General features: G+C 37.2%; 2 non-coding genes across 2 annotated transcripts; one reads left to right on the top strand and one right to left on the bottom strand.

The window, feature by feature from the left end:
* Positions 1-3,528: 3,528 nt before the first annotated feature.
* Positions 3,529-3,600, bottom strand: TRNAQ-CUG. Its single transcript has one exon. It is a non-coding gene; the product is annotated as a tRNA-Gln (tRNA).
* Positions 3,601-17,551: 13,951 nt separating this feature from the next.
* Positions 17,552-17,633, top strand: TRNAS-UGA. Its single transcript has one exon. It is a non-coding gene; the product is annotated as a tRNA-Ser (tRNA).
* Positions 17,634-19,616: the final 1,983 nt, after the last annotated feature.

Genomic DNA, 19,616 nt, shown 5'->3' on the forward strand with positions numbered 1-19,616 from the left:
TGAGTTGACTACAACTCATCAAATGAGGGGTGCAAACAAGTATTGGGTAAGATTTCAAGAACAGCTTGGGCCTAAAAACAACTTGGGCCCTCTTCACCCAGGGAATCCACCCCTCCCTTCCTTCCTTTTCTTATCTTCGAGCTTCTTCCCAGAATTTAACTTCTCCTCCCTTGGGGGCTGAGGCTAAAAGGCTTAGGAGAAATCCCTTTTCCAAGTGTAAGGGGTTTGTTGCATTCCTTACTAGTCCTGGGGGTTAGGGGCTGGGGGCTCAGTTATTGCACTCCTTAGGTGCTTTATATTTTGAAATAATATCAACTAGTTGAAAATATAAATGAAGTTTTACTAATTCAGAGGTAAAATGTTTCAATAATTAGCAATTTATAAGAATTTAATTATATTTTATGCAATGTTAAGAATTAGTAAAATGAATTTAATATGATGAAGTTAATAAAAATATTCAGAGAGACTACTTTAGCTGGATAGGTATAGGGAGAATATCATACACTTTTATTTCTAACAATTTTTATAAATATTTACATTAGAATACAATGAGGAACAATAAAGTGATAATTATATCTTAATTCTTTATTTATGGAATATTTTAAAATAACTTTTAAAGCTATTTTCTATCTTGGCTTTGAGTCTTTAGATAAAAAGTTCTATTTGATAATTCTTCCCATCTTGTCAAAATAATTTAAAAGTAGAATGTCTATTTTGCAATATTTACAAGGAGGAAAAACTCCAATATTATGTTTTATATCATAATAAATCTTCATTTATGCTGTATAATAAAATTTATAAAGAAAAGAAGAAATTTTTAGAAACAAATGAGGTCTATCTAAGTTGAAGGTGGGCATTTATTTTTTGGCCCAACCGTGTAGTAGAGTGACTGAAAAAAAATCTAGTGAGTGACAGCAATACACAATAATATCAATTTTTGAAATTTTGACTGCTAAAATCTTGATTATAATTATAACATATCAATATACTAAATAAATAATATAACATATTAAATCTGATGCTGATGATAATTAACGTTTGAATACTTTTTTAGATTTTTTTATCCTGGCATTTTATGCATGGCAAAAGTATAGCTTTGGCCATTCCCTAGATAAATATTAATTTTATGGTTATGCAGAAATTGCTTTAATTGTGATTTTAGTAAATGTTATTTTCAGTTATCTTTTTTTATGATATGTGACTATAGTATAATTTGACCCTGATCAGAACATTCCATTTCACATATTATTGTTCATTATTTTACTTCCATCTACATCTCATAATTTAGACATTACTAACAAAAATGTTAATAGAGTCTGTGGATAAATCATAATGGAAAAAAATAGTAGAAGAAAAGTTTGAGAAACTATAAAAATAAATTATAAATGATAATCAAACTGATGAACATAGTGGCCTAAATATGGCAACTCTTTTATATTATGTGATTACAAGAGAATTCTCAAGTGATAACTGTGTATCTTTAAGGGATAAGTCATAACCAAATTTTGCTATGGATTGAATTTCTGTGCCCACTCTCAATTTATATGTTGAAGCCCTAATCCTCAATATGACAATATTTGGAGGTGAGAGCTTTGGGAGGTAATTAGTTTATAAAAGTGAATCATTCATGAATGGGATTAGTGCCCTCAGAACAAGAGACAGAAGAGAAATGATCTCTCTCTCCAGTATGTGAGGATGAAGCAGGAAGGCAGCGGTTTGCAAACTAGGAGGAAGGCCCTCACCAGACATTGAACTTGGTAGCACCTTGATCTTGGAATTGCCACCTCCAGGACTGTAAGAAATAAATGTTTGTTGTTTAAGCCACTCCACCTATGGTATTTGTTATAGCAGCCCAAACTGGCTAAGATAATTCTGTAGGCTTCTGTGCAACTAGCATGGAAGTCATATGCCCTGCACTTTACCAATCAGATGTACTAAGATTCCTTCTTTCAGAAGAACATGTAGAATAGGTGTTATGCAGAATTGGACCCTGGTAAAGGTGAAAAAATAGATAGTCACTAAATGTAGGTAGATACTTGAGCTTTTAGTGGCAGTAAGCCCATGACATTTCACATAGAGGAACACAATTCTGCTAGCAGTTAACACTAGAAAATACATAAGGAATTAGACAGATTTGGTAGTACAGTATAAAAAGGCAAATAAACATTATGTGCTGACGTGTTTGGCAGGAGAAAACAACAGCTTAAAAGTTATAAATGTGCAGCTAAATGTAGGTTATAAGAACACAAATTTCTTCTGCCCTAAAACAATTTTTAATTTCTTGTGGCCCAAGAGCTGGCATAATTTCAAATCAAATTCATATTATATACAACTTTGTATATAATACAGAGTGTTTCCCACTAATGGGTAAATGAATTAACTATGGTGTAACTATAGCAGCTAAGATGAAATGAATGGTAGCCACATACGACAAGAGAAATGACTAATTTTAGCAATATATTAAGTGAAGAAAGTAAGATCCACTAGATAATATATAGCCTGATACCCTGTATCTAAAATAAAAACACAAAGTTTTTAGAAATACTAATAGATAAGATCAAGCTAAGGATAGCACTTGGGCTTACTTCTTGAGAGACCCAGTAACTTCTTTGTCTTACCTTAAGTCAGGGGTCCTCAAACTTTTTAAACAGGGGGCCACTTCACTGTCCCTCAGACCGTTGGAGGGCTGGACTGCAGGCTCCTGGATGAGTCGGCTGCTAAGCAGGATAGGCAGTGGCGGCAAAAACACCCGGCGGGCTGCATGTGGCCTGCCGGCCATAGTTTGAGGACGTCTGCCTTAAGTTATGAAAAAGCCAGACATTTACCAGAAAATAAACTAACTTGCAATAGGAGACAGTTTTATGAAAGTAAAATGATTACAGTGATATCTTAGAATACAATTTTAAAGTTCTATCTAAGATTTCTATGGGACATTTTGAACATAAACAACAATTTTGTGTAGTGGGTTAATGTCATAAACAAGACCAAGAGAACACCACGTGGTTCTAACATAAGTTTGAAGATGTATCTGTATATTTACTTATTCTGTACACAGTGTTTCAAGTTTTTATGTGACGAATCCAGCAGTGTTCAAATATTGAGAGTTCTAGCAATTCTTTATTTAAAGTACAAATGCATTTTCACAAATTTTTATTTTTCATTGGAAGACGTGATTTGTAACAGATAAGCATTACGTAGTACAAAGCCTCATTATCTCTGAGCAAAAAGATACATATATCCATGAGGATCTTTAATCTCCTTCAAATCCGTCAGGTCGTTTCTCTCCAACATAAAGTGAGTTCACTACATTTTATAAAGCAATAAATCAGTAAAAAAGTTCACCTTAACTCAAAATCATCTGTATCAGAATATCCATGGGGGGGGGTTAGGGTGGAGAAGGTAAGAATAATGACACAGCAGGGAGTTAGTGGGACCCACACCGAAGCTGTGCCACATTAGATTCATGTGAACTGGAAATACCATACCAATTATTAAAAGATGAAGTTTATGAACAGTGAAAACAAACCTAGGTTCCACCGAGATTTGAACTCGGATCGCTGGATTCAGAGTCCAGAGTGCTAACCATTACACCATGGAACCTCACAGTGCACCGCCTTCTTACTGTTCCTTCCTGATGGGATATATCTCCATTTGTAAACTCCTGTTGTCTTTTTTAAAGCCTAAGTTTGTACTCTGATTTCCGTTACCTGCTACCACGGTACACTTTCCTCTTGTCTCGCGCACAGGGCTGTTTAATACAAAACCCAAGAGCTAATCAGTTTCTAAGGACAAAGAAGGTAGGTCCGTGCCTCCCCAGCCTGTTATCGCCCCTCTGCCTTCTGCAGCCCTTGGGACTTTCAGCCTCAGCCAGGCTGCCCCGACGCAGGGGCCGGGAGGCTCTAACGTGGCATTAGTCGAGCTGAGCTAACAGATTGCATTATTGGAAGAACAAGGCTCTCTGCCTCCCGAGCGTTTGTTTCGCATTCTCTCCTTCTGACACTAGGGACACTTTTGAAAGTTTAATTCTGTGACTTGTAAATAGTGGATGACTTGTTTTGAGGCAGCACGCCAACCGGTGCTGACTATGGCGTAACCTGGGCCGGGGAGGGACACGAAAAGATGCTTTCTGCATCCCGGAAAGGCTCCACCTTGAGGACACCAGGGGTAAAACACTATAAAAAGCTAGAATGCAAAGCTTGGCAACAATATAGCGTTTGTTGCTTTGGTCTCCCTTACAGGTAATAACTGAGCCTCTCCCAAATTCTTCAGCAGTAAAGATTTCCTGGTGTCAGAACGGGACATGACTTGTCCAGAACTGTTCTTTGCCGCTACAGCAACCACAGGAAACCACAGGAGACAAAAGCGATTGTCAAAGCGAAGGACTGGGGAGGGAAGCAGAGAACCTTTAACAAGAATAAATAATTGTGCGAAGCTGACGAGGGTATATTGCCTGAGCTAAGGAGATCAGCCACAGCAAGAGAGAGACCCGTATCTACTAAAAATAGAGAAATTCACCGGGCGTTGTGGTAGGTGCCTGTAGTCCAGCTACTTGGGAGGCTGAGGCAAGAGGATCACCTGAGTCCAAGAGTTTGAGGTTCCTGAGAGGTATGACACCATGGCACTCAATCCAGGGCAACAGAGTGAAATTCTGCCTGAAAAAAAAATGGATGAGTAAATAAAATAAAATAAAATAAATAATTGCAGGAAGGAGGAGGAAAAAGAGTAAATAATCTCGGAATTTGAACCTTCTCAATATGATCTCAGAAGAGGTATAGGCATTCTGCCCAAACATTTACTTGAATAAACACGTCTGATGCCAGGGACATAAATCTTTCCTGCTTGAATGAAGCATCGTTGTCACTACCAGATTAAAATTGGTTTCTGCTGGCAGGACCTTGTGCTCTGTGACATGAGTGACAGCGGTGAGAGGAACGACAAAAAGAACATCGGCATGTATCTCATCGGCTCCATCGTCCTCCAACAACAAGAAAACAAGACAGAATCAGACCCTCTGGCCAAGGGGGATAAATAAAGGTGATCTCTAGGAGCCTCAGAAACAGGAAATACGAATATTGTAAGCATTTTCAAAATAGTTGTGGCCCACTGCAGGCTTTTGAAAAACTTCACGTCCATGTAACACATTTATAACAAGCATTTCTAAGAGCTAGGGTTTCTTCTGGGCGCTCTGAAAAAATAAAATGTAAAAACATCTGCCTACAATGGCCAAAGCTGAAAAAATTTGAGCAACAATAAATAAAACAATGTTGAATTTATAACTCAAAGTGGAAAGTAAATATTTATGGTTCCTTGTGGATTTTATGAAGTATTGAGGATAGAAGAGACATTTGTAAAACAAATAGAATGCCTATAAGTGAACATGGAGACTTCAAATCAATTCTTAAGACCTGGTACCAACAGCTTCCTACATGTGGAAACAATCTCAGTATTTCCAGGAAATTCCTGGGTAGAACAATTCCAAATCACATAGCTTCCTAATTCTTAGCTATGGGCTTAGCTATCGGGCACTTTATTGTACAGTGTACAAAGAGCATTGTACAGAAGGTGAGGGCAGAGGAGCAAGCAATGGGGAAATCTGACAAATGCTACCTCAGTTAGGTCAGCAAGGTCAGCATCAGTGTCATGAACCATGTTGATAGTGCATAGCCTTGATATAATGTGATAAAAGTAGTGCTTTACCTCTATGGTCTTCCTGAAGTGAAATGGCAAATGCGAGAGAGAGATGGACCCCACTTCAGGTCTAATTAAGCAATAGAAATTTATTAATAATTTGGTACATCTGCAAATGGGCTGAGACACCAAGATGGCGTGCAGCAGCCTCGAGTGGCAGGTGAAGGGCTCTTTTATACCATGCTCAGCAAGCTAGCGTAATACAGAAGCCAATCATAGCGGTTAAAGCAGGGGGTTACTAGGTGGGGGTACACATGGGTTCATAATCACAAGATATATCACAAGTACATTACTTTATGATCATAAGATGGGGTCTGTCATGAGGCTTTACACAGTTCAGGATGGAAGTACATGGTAACCTAAACTCATAGTTCAGGGGTACAAATTGGGTAACAGCGGGATTAATTTGGAATCGTGGCCCTCCCTTCCTTCCCCTCATTCCCTTAAGCTTCTTCCCAGAACTCAACTTCCCCTCCCTTGTAGGGGGCTGAAGCTAAAAGCAATTTCTTTTACAAGTACAAGAAGTTTGTTGCCTTTCTTACTAGTCCTGGGGGTTTGGGGCTGGGGGCTCGGTTATTACATTCCTTCCTAAAACCAACAATCTCAATCTAATTATGAGAAAAATGTCAGATAAGTCCCAATTGAGGGATATTCTATAAAATACCTGACCAGTACTCTTTAAAACTGTCAAGATCATCAAAATCAAGACAAGTCTGAGAAACTGCCATGGCCAAGAGATGACTAAATGTAATGTGGAATTCTGAATAGAATTCTGGAATAGAAAAAGAAAATTAGGTAAAAACTAAAACTAAAAAAAAAAAAAAAACACCTTCCCTTTAGTTGATGATAACACATATTTTTCCCTTATTTCTAACAAATTTACCATACTAATGTAATATTTTAATAATAAGAGAAACTGTGTGTGGAGAGGGGTATACAGAACTCTTTCTAATTAAATGAAGTCATTTCTTTAAAGTGAATTCAGAACTCTGTTGCACAATGTGCACTGGTAAAATCCCCTCCTCTTTTTGCTAACAAGCCATGATATCAGACCCAGTGACTAGCTTGCATAGCCTACAATTGTCCTAGGAGTATACAGACTTAAATTTAGGAAGGAAAAATTTTTGTACCATGTCAAGACCTGTGCTCAGTTATATGGACACAGAATTGAATAGGACATCAAGCACTGGCCCTGGTCAAGGAGATTTTGGTTTACAGTGATGGGATGCTGACCAAAAACTGTGAATGAAATAATACCTGCAGAGGGAGAGTTGGGGAAAACTGCAGATGACTGGAAGCTAACAACCTAGAGAAACTGAGAAGCTAAAATAGGAATAAAAACTAGATGTTTGAGTTTGGGCTGGAAATGAAAATGCTATTTAGAAAGGAGCGTTGGCCCAAACTTTTTCACATACTATACAAGAGATGGGGCCAGACTCTGTAGACTGGTTGTCTGGGCAACAATATCATGATGAAAGTAAAAGAAACACTGAGAAAAAGTTGGATGACAAACAGAACATGGTGTAGGACAGTGCTTCAAGGTTGTTTGCTTTAGGGGCACAAATGTTAGCTTTGAAATGTAAACATAAGGGAGCAACATGGGTGATGTTAGGGAACATGGGAAATTCCAACTGTGCTTGAACCCATCTGGAAGTATAACAGCATTGCTCTGTTCCCTGCAAGACTGAAGTTGGTTCCATATCAGGAGCTACTGGTACTAGCTTGTGGAAATGGATTTGGAGTCTTCATATTTCCTCAACAGCATTTCATTTCCCAAAAAACAAAGTGCTGCTGGAAAATCCTTCTCCCTCCAATTCCCAATATTAACACGCCATTAGACCCAAGATATGCACCATACTTATTTTTACTCTGGATTACAGGTCATGTTGAATAAAATCCACGAAACCCCTTTCCTAGAAAGATGCCCTAAATATATACACACAACATTTTGAAAATTATCTTAGGGTGCTCATGGACACCTGAAGTCTGTGGAGCCCCTAGAAGTCTAAGAATCTTCTTTATTTGATATTCTTTCTATTACATAACCTTATTTTTAACTAATAAGAAACAAATTTTGTAAGTAGAAATTAAGCACTATACTACTAAAGTAAAATTATCTTTTAATTGTGGCTGAACATTTCATTAATCTTGGTCTGGTAAATTAGGTCAATTGCACCCACAACTGAAGCTGAGGTACTGGCTAAACCAGTTCTCCAAGGGCTCTTAAGGTGCAGTTTAGGGAGACTTGACTCAAAACATAATTAGGTCAAACAGAACTCAGAGGAACAGTCGCATTTTTATTACAGGGTAATTGGGCCTATACTGAGACAATTTGTTTCTGTTCTTTTAATGGTTTCGGTTTAGCGCTGATTATGTACTGTTCAAACAAGAAAAGAATACTCTTCAAAAAAAAAATTCAATGTGTACACTTATTCATTAATAACTATGGTAATTTTTAAACCTGACCATCAGAAAGGAAGTTTTTTCTAGCCACAACTCTCATCATTATAGTTGGTTTTGAACCAACTATATAATTTAGTCCCCAAACTATTTCTTGTACCATTATTAGGATAATAATAAATTTGTACAACATACAGTTTTAAAAGCCAAATGGTTTGACAAGGACTATTTTTCTTTTCTTTTTCTTTTTTAGAGAAAGAGTTTCACTTTATCACCCTCGGTAGAGTACTATGGCATCACAGCTCACAGCAACCTCCAACTCCTGGGCTTAAGCGATTGTCTTGCCTCAGCCTTCTGAGTAGCTGGCACTATAGTCACCCGCCACAACGCCCAGCTATTTTTTGTTGCAGTTTGGCCAGGGCCGGGTTAGAATCTGCTACCCTCGGTATATGGGGTCGGAGCCCTACCCACTGAGCCACAGGCGCGACCCGGACAAAGACTATTTTTCAAAAAACAACCAAGACAACCAAAAAAAAAGGCATAGCATTTTCCTGCCCCAAATTCTTCCTAAATAGAATTCAGGTTTCCTAGAGGCAATTGTCCAGTTGATTTCACCTCCTTGTTCTAATTCCATTGACAGGGAACTTAATCTCCCTGTGTTTTAGTTTCTTCAATGGTAAACTGTCCTCTGGCTTCTGGTTGAGTTTGGCCAAGGGAATACCATGAGATGTAGAGGGAAGATGAAGAGTGAGGTATATTTATGCTTTGATTGTATATTTATGCTTTGATTCTCTTGGCTGTTGTCTGAATCCTCCAGGATATGTACCCACACATGCCAGGAATCCCCTCTAAACAGCCCTCTCCAAAGAGCTACAAGTCCTCAGGTTCCAACTTACACTCTTCATGTTCAAGGATAGTGTACATGAATATTCCTTAGTGTAATCACACAAGAACAATCTGGTTCAACTTTTGACGTAACAAAGAGCTGTGAGTTGGTTTTCAGTTGTTATAGATCACCAGGTTGAAAGTCACATAACCTATGCATACACAGATGAACCAAGTGTGCATCTATAGGTGAAACGTGAGTGCTCAGACCCAGGAATCACGGAACTGAAGTCAGACGCAGACATCAAAGGCAGGATCCAGAATCCAATCAGATCAAGCTCTGGCATCACACCATGACATGGTCCAGTCAGAGCAGACCTCCTGGGGGTCATACCCTATGACAATATCCAATCATATCACTCCTCATTACCCTATGTTTATAAAATTCAACTCAGCCCCAGCTTGGGGAGATAGATTGAAGCATTTCCTCCTTTCTTCTTGCTAGTCAACTTGCAATAAAGTTATTTTTCTCAAAGACATGTTGCATGGTACTGTGCATGGGGGCAGCCAACCCACTGATGCTTAATAACAGTAGTGCAGTATTAGGTGACCGTATTACTCTTGTTTCCTTGCATGCTGCCCATTTATTTTTAAGTAATCAAACAAATTATCCTTAAATATTCTACTTTGAGTATCACCCCATATCCTCCTATTGTCTTAGCAGATACAAACAAAAAGATTTCCCTCTCTGAACTAAAAATTGTTTAGCTCTTCTGCATAATCTAACACACACACTTTTCTACCCCCATCTTTTCAATATATTTGTACCACAGTATGACATCCAATTAGTGTTCCTTATTATTATATCCACATAAATATTGTTCACAGCTGAATCACCTTGTATTCTACAATTATATTTTCCTTCTCATTTATTCTGATTTGATTTTTGCCTCTTGCGTTTATTTGCTTCCTTTTTGTGTTTCTAAGAAAAATTCATCCCCAAACTCTCCTCCAGGACTGCAAAATTCAGAATTTGGTCAAACATGTTTCAGTTTCTTTTTTCTAACTTGTTCAGTCTAGACTGGCTATTCTCCATGAATAACCAGGGTGCTCATGAACACCTGAAGTCTATGGAGCCCATGGAAGTCTAAGAATGTTCTGTATTTGATATTCTTCTCTGTATTACATAACCTTATTTATAATAAGAATCAAATTTTGTAAGTAGAAATTAAGCATAATACTACTAAAGTATTTAGTAGTATTTACAGCTATCATGCTAACACTTCTCCATCTGCTGAAGAATCTCTTTACTTCTCTACTGTGTTGAATCCCCTTTATGTGGAGTCACAAATTTCTTGATTTATTCTCTAATTTGGGAGCAGAATATTTTCCAATAATTTCCTGAGAGAAGAGAGAAAATTTTTTGAGACTTTACATTTGGCAATGTGGAGCTTGTTTGCACTCAGATACATCCCTGGGCCTTTCCTTGATCATCTCTGTAGTGTAAGTGCTTAGCCTTTGCCCCTGCTTTTCCCAGATTTCACTGATGACAGCTGACAGTTACCTGAGTTCTGCCAATACTACGCAGAAGGAACTAAAGGAATATTAGGGGTAAGGGAAGAAAGAAATCAGGGTCTTTCTGGCTTTTCCTCCCTTTTCCCACAGCATCCCTGGCAGCAGTTCTTTCTTCTCTGTGATTCCAGATCCTGCCAGACATAGTTGCTCAAGAGGGAAATGTCATCGTTGGGTTCTGATTTCTACATTGCCTTGTTTTCCTCAGTTGGCTTTTTTGATCTTCCACCCTCTCTGTAACCAATTCCCTGCATAAAAGACTCTCAGATTTAAGCCCTTGTGAGTTTCCATTTCCTGCTTAGTCCCCCCTCCAAAATTTCTGAAAATATGCTTAGTTATTCTAATGTTATAAATGATTTAATTTGGTTAGATAGGGCTTTCCACTGTGGAAATAATTTTATCTTAGAATTTGGTGAGCTCAGGGTGGCACCTGCGGCCTATTTGAACCTGGCCTCTGCCAAACTGCAACAAAAAAAATAGCCGGGCTCTGTGATGGGTGCCTGAAGTCCCAGCTACTCCAGAGGCTGAGGCAAGAGAATCGTCTAAGCCCAAGAGCTGGAGGTTGCTGTGAGCTGTGACGCCACAGCACTCTGCGGAGGGCAACAAAGTGAGACTCTATCTCTAAAAAAAAAGAATTTGGTGAGCTCCCCTATTGTCTATTTGTCAGTATGGTAATGAATGTAAATGCTATTCTTAAATAGGCACTCTCTGGGTAATTCTTGGTCTTTTTGTTGTTGTTCATTGTACTGGGCAATAACAGAAATTGTAGGTTTGAGAAGTTTTTTGTGTTCCTTAATAATTCTCCCTGCCTCTTCTATTCCCTCTATTGTCTTTTCATGGAATTCTTTCAATTAGATGTTGGACCTTCTAGACTGGTGTTCTAATTTTCTTATCTTATATTCTCCTGTTTTCTATCTTTCTTTTTTCTCTTTTTTATGGGAAATTTTGTGAACTTTATCTTCCAACCCATCTATTACATTTTTTTCTATCACTGTATTTGCTTTTTCCAAGGATTCTTGTTCTTTTAATTCTCTTTTGAAAATAAGAACATCTTATTATTCTCATCCATACAAAATGTTTTATTTTTCCAAGAATATTAAAAATAGGGCTATTTTTCTGGGTTTCTGTTTCTTTGTTTGTTTTTTGCTTTTGTTACCTATTCATCTATATGTCCACCAAATTCTCTTTCTTTCATTTGTTTGGTTTGGTATCTATTTTAACTCTGATTTCTGGAGGCATTTTATAATTTAATTATGCTTAGGAGGTAGACACCAAAGCCTAACTGGTACTATGGGCATGTTATGTCAATCAGTGGGCCCATTCTAAAATGATTATGCACAACAGGCCATTTTTATCAGGGCTCCTGATATCTCTCTCTATATGAGTTGGTTTTCCTATGACACTCAGTTTTCTTGGAGAGAGGAATCTTTCATACTTCTGTACATTTAGGGCCAGAGGCATTGTAAGTTTAGCTGCCCAAACTTTCTGAAATAAGTTCAGAAAAGGAGCTGGAGGCTGGTCTCCTAAACAGCCTTTCATTCAACCTCCCAATATTTAATATGCCCTTTACTCCCCACCTTCCACTGTACTTGGTGTCCCGTGCATCTTTGGAGCAGTTTAGCCCCCAAATAAACCTCCTATCTTCCACCTCTGTGAAAGAAGGGCAGTCCAGACTAATGAGCCTGTGTTTACATAGTACTTCCTATTCCTAAGGCTTTCCAAGATGCTGTGATTTCAACTTTAATGCTGTTTGCTTCCTACCTTGTAAACACGTTTCAGCTTTATCCACTTCACTGGTTATTATTTATCCAACTCCTTTCTATCTCTCAAATTTTGTTGATAAGTGTGGTATCTACCTAAATTCATCCCTTCTTCCATAGTACAGTGTTATTTGTACCAGAACAATCTACCCAGTCAGTGTTTGTATTTACCAAGACTCCTTACATCTCAGTGTGACTATATGATTAGCTTTCTGTGTAATCATTTGATTATGAATGCAAGTACCGTGTTTTCCTCTGGGTCTTTAAGAAATGTGCTTTCTACCAGGCTTTAGTGGATAGCAAACCCATAAGGTAGAAGGGGACTGGGTCCCTGAATTATCACAGAAACAAAAACAGTTTTCCATTTTTTCTGACACAAAAATCTACAATGGATTCTCGCACCATAAAGATAAATCCTCATTGCATGAAGTTACTCTAATTTGGGAAGCAAACGATATTTCTTACTATCAGATAATAAGAAATAGAAATATAAAAAGAAATTTACTTTTATTTTCTCTTCATTACTGTTAGTTTACACATTTTAAAATTGCTTTTGTGGCTCAGCGCCTGTGGCTCAAGTGGCTAAGGCACTAGCCACATACACCTAAGGTGTTGGGTTTGAATCCAGCCCAGGCCCGCCAAACAAAAATGATGGCTGCAACCAAAAAATAGCTAGGCATTGTGGCGGGTGTCTGTAGTCCCAGCTACTTGGGAGGCGCGGAGGCAGGAGACTCTCTTGAGCCCAGAAGCTAGAGGTTGCTATGAGCTGTAATGCCACAGCACTCTACCCAGGGCGACAGCTTGAGGCTCTGTCTCAAAAAAATAAAATAAATTTTGGATTAACTCCCCATCGCTTCTCAGCCTTTTGGTTAAGATCAAGTGTGGGGGATCAATATTAATCCCTTATTAGACATGTAGTTTGCAAATATTTCTTCCCAGTCTATAGGTTGGCTTTTAATTTCATTGGTTGTTTTCTTTGGCATAAGCTTTTAGTTTGATGTAGTCCCATTCATTTATTTTTGCTTTTGTAGTCTGAGTTTTTCATGGTATATCCAAAAAATTATTGCTAAGGCCAATGTCAAAAGATTTTTCCCTGTGTTCTTTTCCTGAAACTTTATGGTTTCAGGTCCTGTATGTAGGTCTTTTATTCATTTTGAGTTGCTTTTTGTATATGATATACATAAGGATCTAATTTCATTCTTTTGTGTATACAGAAATTCAGTTTTCTAAGCACTATTTATTAAAGAGACTATCCTTTTTACATTGTGTCCTTTTCATGTCCTTGTCAAAAGTTAGTTGACAATATATCTTGGTATTTATTTCTGGGCTGTCTATTCTTTTCCATTGGTCTATATTTCTGTTTTTATGCCAATACGTTTATGCAGTTACCAGAATATTATGTTTTGGTTACTACAGCTTTGTAATACAGTTTTACGTCAGGAAGTATGCTGCCTCCAACTTTGTTTTTCTTTCTCAGTACTGCTGTGGCTATTTGAATTTGTTTTTCCTGTAGTTCCAAAAACACTTTAGGATTATTTTTTCTATTTCTGTGAAGTATGCCAGTAAATTGCTATAGGAATTGTGTTAAGTCTGCATTTTGCTTTGGGTAGTATGGACATTTTAACAATATTAATTCTTTCAATTCATGAATATAGGATTCCTTTTTTCATTGACGTATATCTTCTTTAATTTCTATTATCAATGTATTATAACTTCCAGTGTACAAATCTTTTACCCCCTTGGTTACATTTATTCCTAAGTATTTTGATTTCTTTTTCATAATGTTATCGCGAATGGAATTGTTTTCTTTATTTCTTTTTCAGCTAGGTTATTACTTTATTTAGAAATGCTACTGATTTTTAAGTGTTGATCTGCATATTTTTAGATATTGGTGGGCCTAATGCAAGTTCTAAAAAATTAAAGGAATTGAAGTGACACAGAATATATACAATGAAAATAAAATCAATAACAGAAATAAAATGGAAAATCCCCAAATGATACTACTTGAAGAAGCAACACTATTCCCCACCCCCATGGGATTATTTAATATTTATTTACCTAAAGTTTTTGATGAAATATTTGTTCAAATATATTACATATTTCTTTAAATAGGGTGGTTTTCCTGGTTAAAATTGTTAAAAAAATTCTTCATTCAATCTGGATACAACTCCTTAATCAGACAAGTTTTACAAATACTGTTATACGAGGTCAGACAATTAAGTTCATAAACCCTAAGAAAACACTATACAACTCACTGCTGAATATCAGTATAGTCATGTTTGAAGTACTCCTCTGGGGAAGCTATGCACCAATGCCAACATCTAGCCTACCCTTCAAAGCACTTTTTCTAGAATTAGTTTGTGAACTTAATTGTCACATCTTGTATGCTAAAACACATCAACTACTAGGGGAAGCAACACTATTTTAATGCCATAGTCAAAGAAATCACATTCAGCTAAAATGAATGATAATCAAAATCAAATCTATCCAAAATTACATGATGCAGCTAAACTGTACCCAAAGTCTAATGTATAGTTCCAAATGCACATATTAAAACAAAGAAGTTTTAATATTTGATGTTAAAAGAGTTTTTGCCCCAAGGAATTTAGGGAAAAAACAATGACTTAAACTAAAATATTAGAAGAAAATTTATAAAAAGATAAGATTGAAACACTGAAAAAAATTACAGAGAACATCACAAAGACAGAAATAAGCATTTAGAGAAGATTGACAAAATTATTGCCCTAAATTGGGACTGATCAATAAATAGGAGAGAAAACAGAAAACATTAATAGCAGGAATAAGCATAGGATAACATTACATATTAATTATAGGGAATTAATAATATATTAAGAAAATATTATGGGTGGCACCCATGGCTCAAGGAGTAGAGTGCTAGCTGGCCCCATATACTGAGGGTGTTGGGTTCAAACCTGGCCCTGGCCAAAAATTGCAAAAAAAAGAAAGAAAGAAAGAAAATATTACAAACAGGAGACTCACTTGAGCCCAGGAGTTGGAGGTTGCTGTGAGCTATGATGCCATAGCACTCTACCCAGGGTAATAGCTTGAGGCTCTGTCTAAATAAATAAATAAAATAAAATTGCTTTTATTGTCAACATATGAGCATCTTTAGAAAGTAAAAATAAAATCCTAGGCCTCCTTACCATCTTTAACCAGAAGTCCCTTTGTACAATATGACCACGTGGGCCAAATTGTCTAACTACTGAGTAACATCAAAGTGCTTATGTATAGACGTTGCTTTTTTCTTGTTCCAGCAATAAAATGTATGTCTATTTTTTTATTTTTAAACTTAAGTAATAATGTCTGCTTCACATCATAGAAAAACAAAGAAAAAAATGACACACAATCCCACAACCCAGAAACCACACTAGTGATACATTGTTGTATTCTCTCCCACCCACCCCCCATTTTTATAAGGCTAACATTTACATATTTGAGGTTATATAGTACATACTTTTTTTATTCTCCTCTTTTCATTTAACATTGCATCATGTGCTTCTTCCCTGAGCTACTAACAATTTTTTCCAAGGTGTTGTTTTAAATGGCTTCATACATTTCTTCCTAAATTATATAATCATCCCCCCCCCCACATTGTAGCAAATTTTTGTTATTTTAGTTATTCTGTTTGCACATACATGACCTTTTAAAATTTGGATTATTTCCTTAAGACAATGTTCTCTAAAGTGAAGGATGAGCTTCCATGATGAAATGTAGAAGTGCTAAGAAGGCAAGGATCTTGTCCCAAGGATATGGGAAAGGGAGCTGATTAGCACCCTAGGGCTGCACTAACAAATTATCATAAATAGAGTGGCTTAAAACAATAGAAACTTATTCTCTCTCAACTCTAGAGGCCAGAAATCCAAAATCAAGATGTTGGCCAGGTTGGTTCTTCTGGAGGTTTTGAGGGAGAATCTATTTTATATCTCTTTTCTAGCTTCTGGCGTTTGGGGAAAATCCTTGCCATTCCTTGTTTATAACGCCCATCACTCCACTGTCTGCCTTCCTCACACGTGTTATTTTAGTTATTCGGTTTGGACGTACATGACACTAGTTGTTGGATATAGGGCTTTTCCTAATTCATTATGACCTCATTTTATCTTGATTACGGGCAAAGACTGTTTTCAAATAGCCTACACTTATAGGTAGTACGGATTAGGATTTCAATTTGTCTGTTTGGGCAATACAATTCAACTCACTACAGTAGTAATAGTATTGAAAAGGAGAACTTTAACTGCAGGAGAGTTTAAGGGCCTCAGACATGAAAGAGATTTTCCTGTTTGTATCTGAAAGTTTGTCTGAAGATGGTGCTTTGTGGAAAAACTTCAATTACCAGAATTCTGATGCTATAATCCCTGAGATCCTTTTTAAACAAACAAACAATAAAACCCAGAGTCTATAGCGTTTCCCTGAATTAATATTCTTTAAACCCAGAAAAATGATAATGATACGTATTAATAATCGGATTATTAAGGAAATAATCCAAATTTTTAAAGGTTATGTATGTGCAAACGTAATAGTAGATTTAGTCTGGCATACACAGGCTCTTGGGTGTTAGGTGGAAGAAAGAATGTCCTCAAGCTGGAAAATTGGAAAACCTGTTGACTGAGTCTCTCCATATTCCGCCGGCTCTTGGGATTGCCGCCTTCCCTCTTGGGAGAAGGCTAAAAGGAGTGAGCTTTGCCTAAGGGGGAGACCTTCTCCGGGTCTTTCTTTTAGGAGGGTGTAGGAGGACTGGATTCTCTCCACCTCCTTTCATCCCACGCCTCTGCTCTAATCCGAGTCCCTTAAGTCAGGGAAAGGGCAAAGCCGTCGAAGATATTTCTGGTTTAGTATTCAACACTGAAAGCAAGCGCGAGGTTTCTCCAAGGTTTCTGATTTTCTAACTTCGCTTTCAATCAGTTTCTTGTGCCCTTGGCACTTGTAGATCTGAAGCTATTAGGGCCACCCTCAGCTCCCAACTCCGTTTCTGCGGATCTGTCGCAAATAGCTGTAAACAGGCGCTTCTACAGTGATTAGCAAGTGGAGGGGGGAGGGCAGAGAAAATTCAAATCTTTTTTCTCGGAATGCTCCTTTGACTACCACCCACCTCGACTGAATTTCAATCTACTATGGATGACTTCTTTCATTTAAGATCTAGAAGTTCTTAATGCACTTAGGAAATTTCTCTGTCAACGAACTTGGTGTCCATACACCAAAATATCTTCATTACAATATCAACTCCACCACTCAAACTGAGCCCAGTCCTCATATCTTCAAAGGCTTTAAGAAAGAAGGTTATCAATCAGGTAGTCGTGGCCGAGTGGTTAAGGCGATGGACTTGAAATCCATTGGGGTTTCCCCGCGCAGGTTCGAATCCTGCCGACTACGGTTTTAGCCTCTACCTGTAAGTCTCAGTTGCCCTTAAGTAGTTGTACGTTTGCCCCTGAACACTGTACTTCTGCGCGGTGTTACCTTTGTTGGCAGATCACTTCAAGAGTTACTGAGTCAAATATCTTCCTCCTAGATAGGTAGTATCTCAAAATTGACATCAAGCTCCTGAACACTGTAGTTCTGCGCGGTGTTACCTTTGTTGGCAGATCACTTCAAGAGTTACTGAGTCAAATATCTTCCTCCTAGAGAGGTAGTATCTCAAAATTGACATCAAGCTCAAGTGGAGGAAGGCATCTATTATGGCTTGAACTTGACTGAATCTTGATTTGCGGAAGGGAATTCTCTTTTCCTCAATTACAACCTGTGGCCATCTTGAATTTGCTCTACGCATTTAAGTCAGACTCCATCCTCTTTTGTGGTGGAGATGCATCCCTTACTGTGGAAATCTGTCCTGGGCTGAGTTTAGCTGGGAACTTCACACAACGTGACTTGTTTTGATTTCTTCTTTCTGCCAATTCTTGATTGTTTATTGTCCAAATTTTAGGCGCCCATAGACGGCAGGATTCAAACTTGTGAGGAGGCCCCAATGGATTTCTAGTCCATCGTTTTATAGTGAGCTTTAAAAAAATTATTTATTTTTTGGAAGTTAGAGACATGAAAGAGCACAAATAGGGATAAACATTGTCTATGTGCAAGAAAACTGGCCTTCTAATTTGAATGCAAATCTTCAGGTTGAAAGAGGGTTTGATTTTTTTTAAAAAAAAGTTAACTTCTTGTGCTGCCTGGACAGTCAAGAGCCCTGGGATGAGAGGCCTTGCTGCATGACCATCAGTTTGGGTAGACATTTATCAATATTATTCATCTTTTCAAAGAACTAGAGTTTGGATTTCATGACTTGACTTTTCTCTATTGTTTTTTATTTTTATTGCATTTTGCTCTTTTATTTAATATTTATCCCTTTCTGCTTACTTTGAATTTAATTTGTTCTTCTTCTAGTTTCATATGGCGAAAATATAGATAGTTTACGTAACTCTTTTTTCTTTCATAATATAAGCATCTTTTTGCTATAATTTTCCCTCTGTGCAAAGCTTTAGCTGTATCCCAGATATTTTGCTGTATTTCATTTTCATTTAGTTCAAAACAATTTACATTTCCCATGTGTATTGGGACCAATACAGACCAAGATTTGGTCTGTAAGTTATTTTGTTTAATTTCTATTACATATATCTGGCTTAATTCTACTGTGGCCAGAGAATATAGTTTCTATGATTTAAATTCTTTTAAACTTAATGAGATGTGTTTTATAGCCCCATTATAGTCTGTTTTGTTAAGTATTCTATGTACACTTGAAAAGAATGTATTCTGCTGTTATTGAGAAGATTATTTTCTATTGGTATAAGTGTTAATTAGGTCAAGTTTAGTAATATTCAAGTTTTCTATATGTCTGTTGATTTTTGTATTCTATCAGTTACTGAGAGATAAATGTTGAAATGTTCAACAATATTTACTTAATTTTTCTATTTCTCTTGGCAGTTTATGAGGTCTTCCTACATGTATTTTAAAGCACTGGTATTAGGTACATGCATACATATGTAGAATTGTTGTGTCCTTTTGGTGTATTAATCTCTTTAACATTATGAAATATACATCTTGACCTGCCTCCAGGCAGTAAACTGGGGCAATTTCTTTCTTATTTGTTTCCCTTCTCTTGGGTATCAAAATTACTCACTGCATATTGTGTACTGTCTGAAAAACATTATTTTATATGCTTTGTTCAATTTTCTAGTTGTTCAAGGTGGGAAGGTAAGGCTGGTTCTCTGTCACTCTACAATGAGGAAAAACAGAAGTCCTAGAAGTGATCATTTTAAGTCCACCAATCTGACTTGTACATACTAATGGGATATCATCCTTTCCTTTAAGCTGTGTTTACTGATCATCTTCCATGATCCTCTTCTTGAATATGTACTTTACTGCAACTAT

Source organism: Otolemur garnettii, unplaced genomic scaffold, assembly GCF_000181295.1.
Source record: "Otolemur garnettii isolate 467f Iridium unplaced genomic scaffold, OtoGar3 scaffold00223, whole genome shotgun sequence".
NCBI classification, from domain to species: domain Eukaryota; kingdom Metazoa; phylum Chordata; class Mammalia; order Primates; family Galagidae; genus Otolemur; species Otolemur garnettii.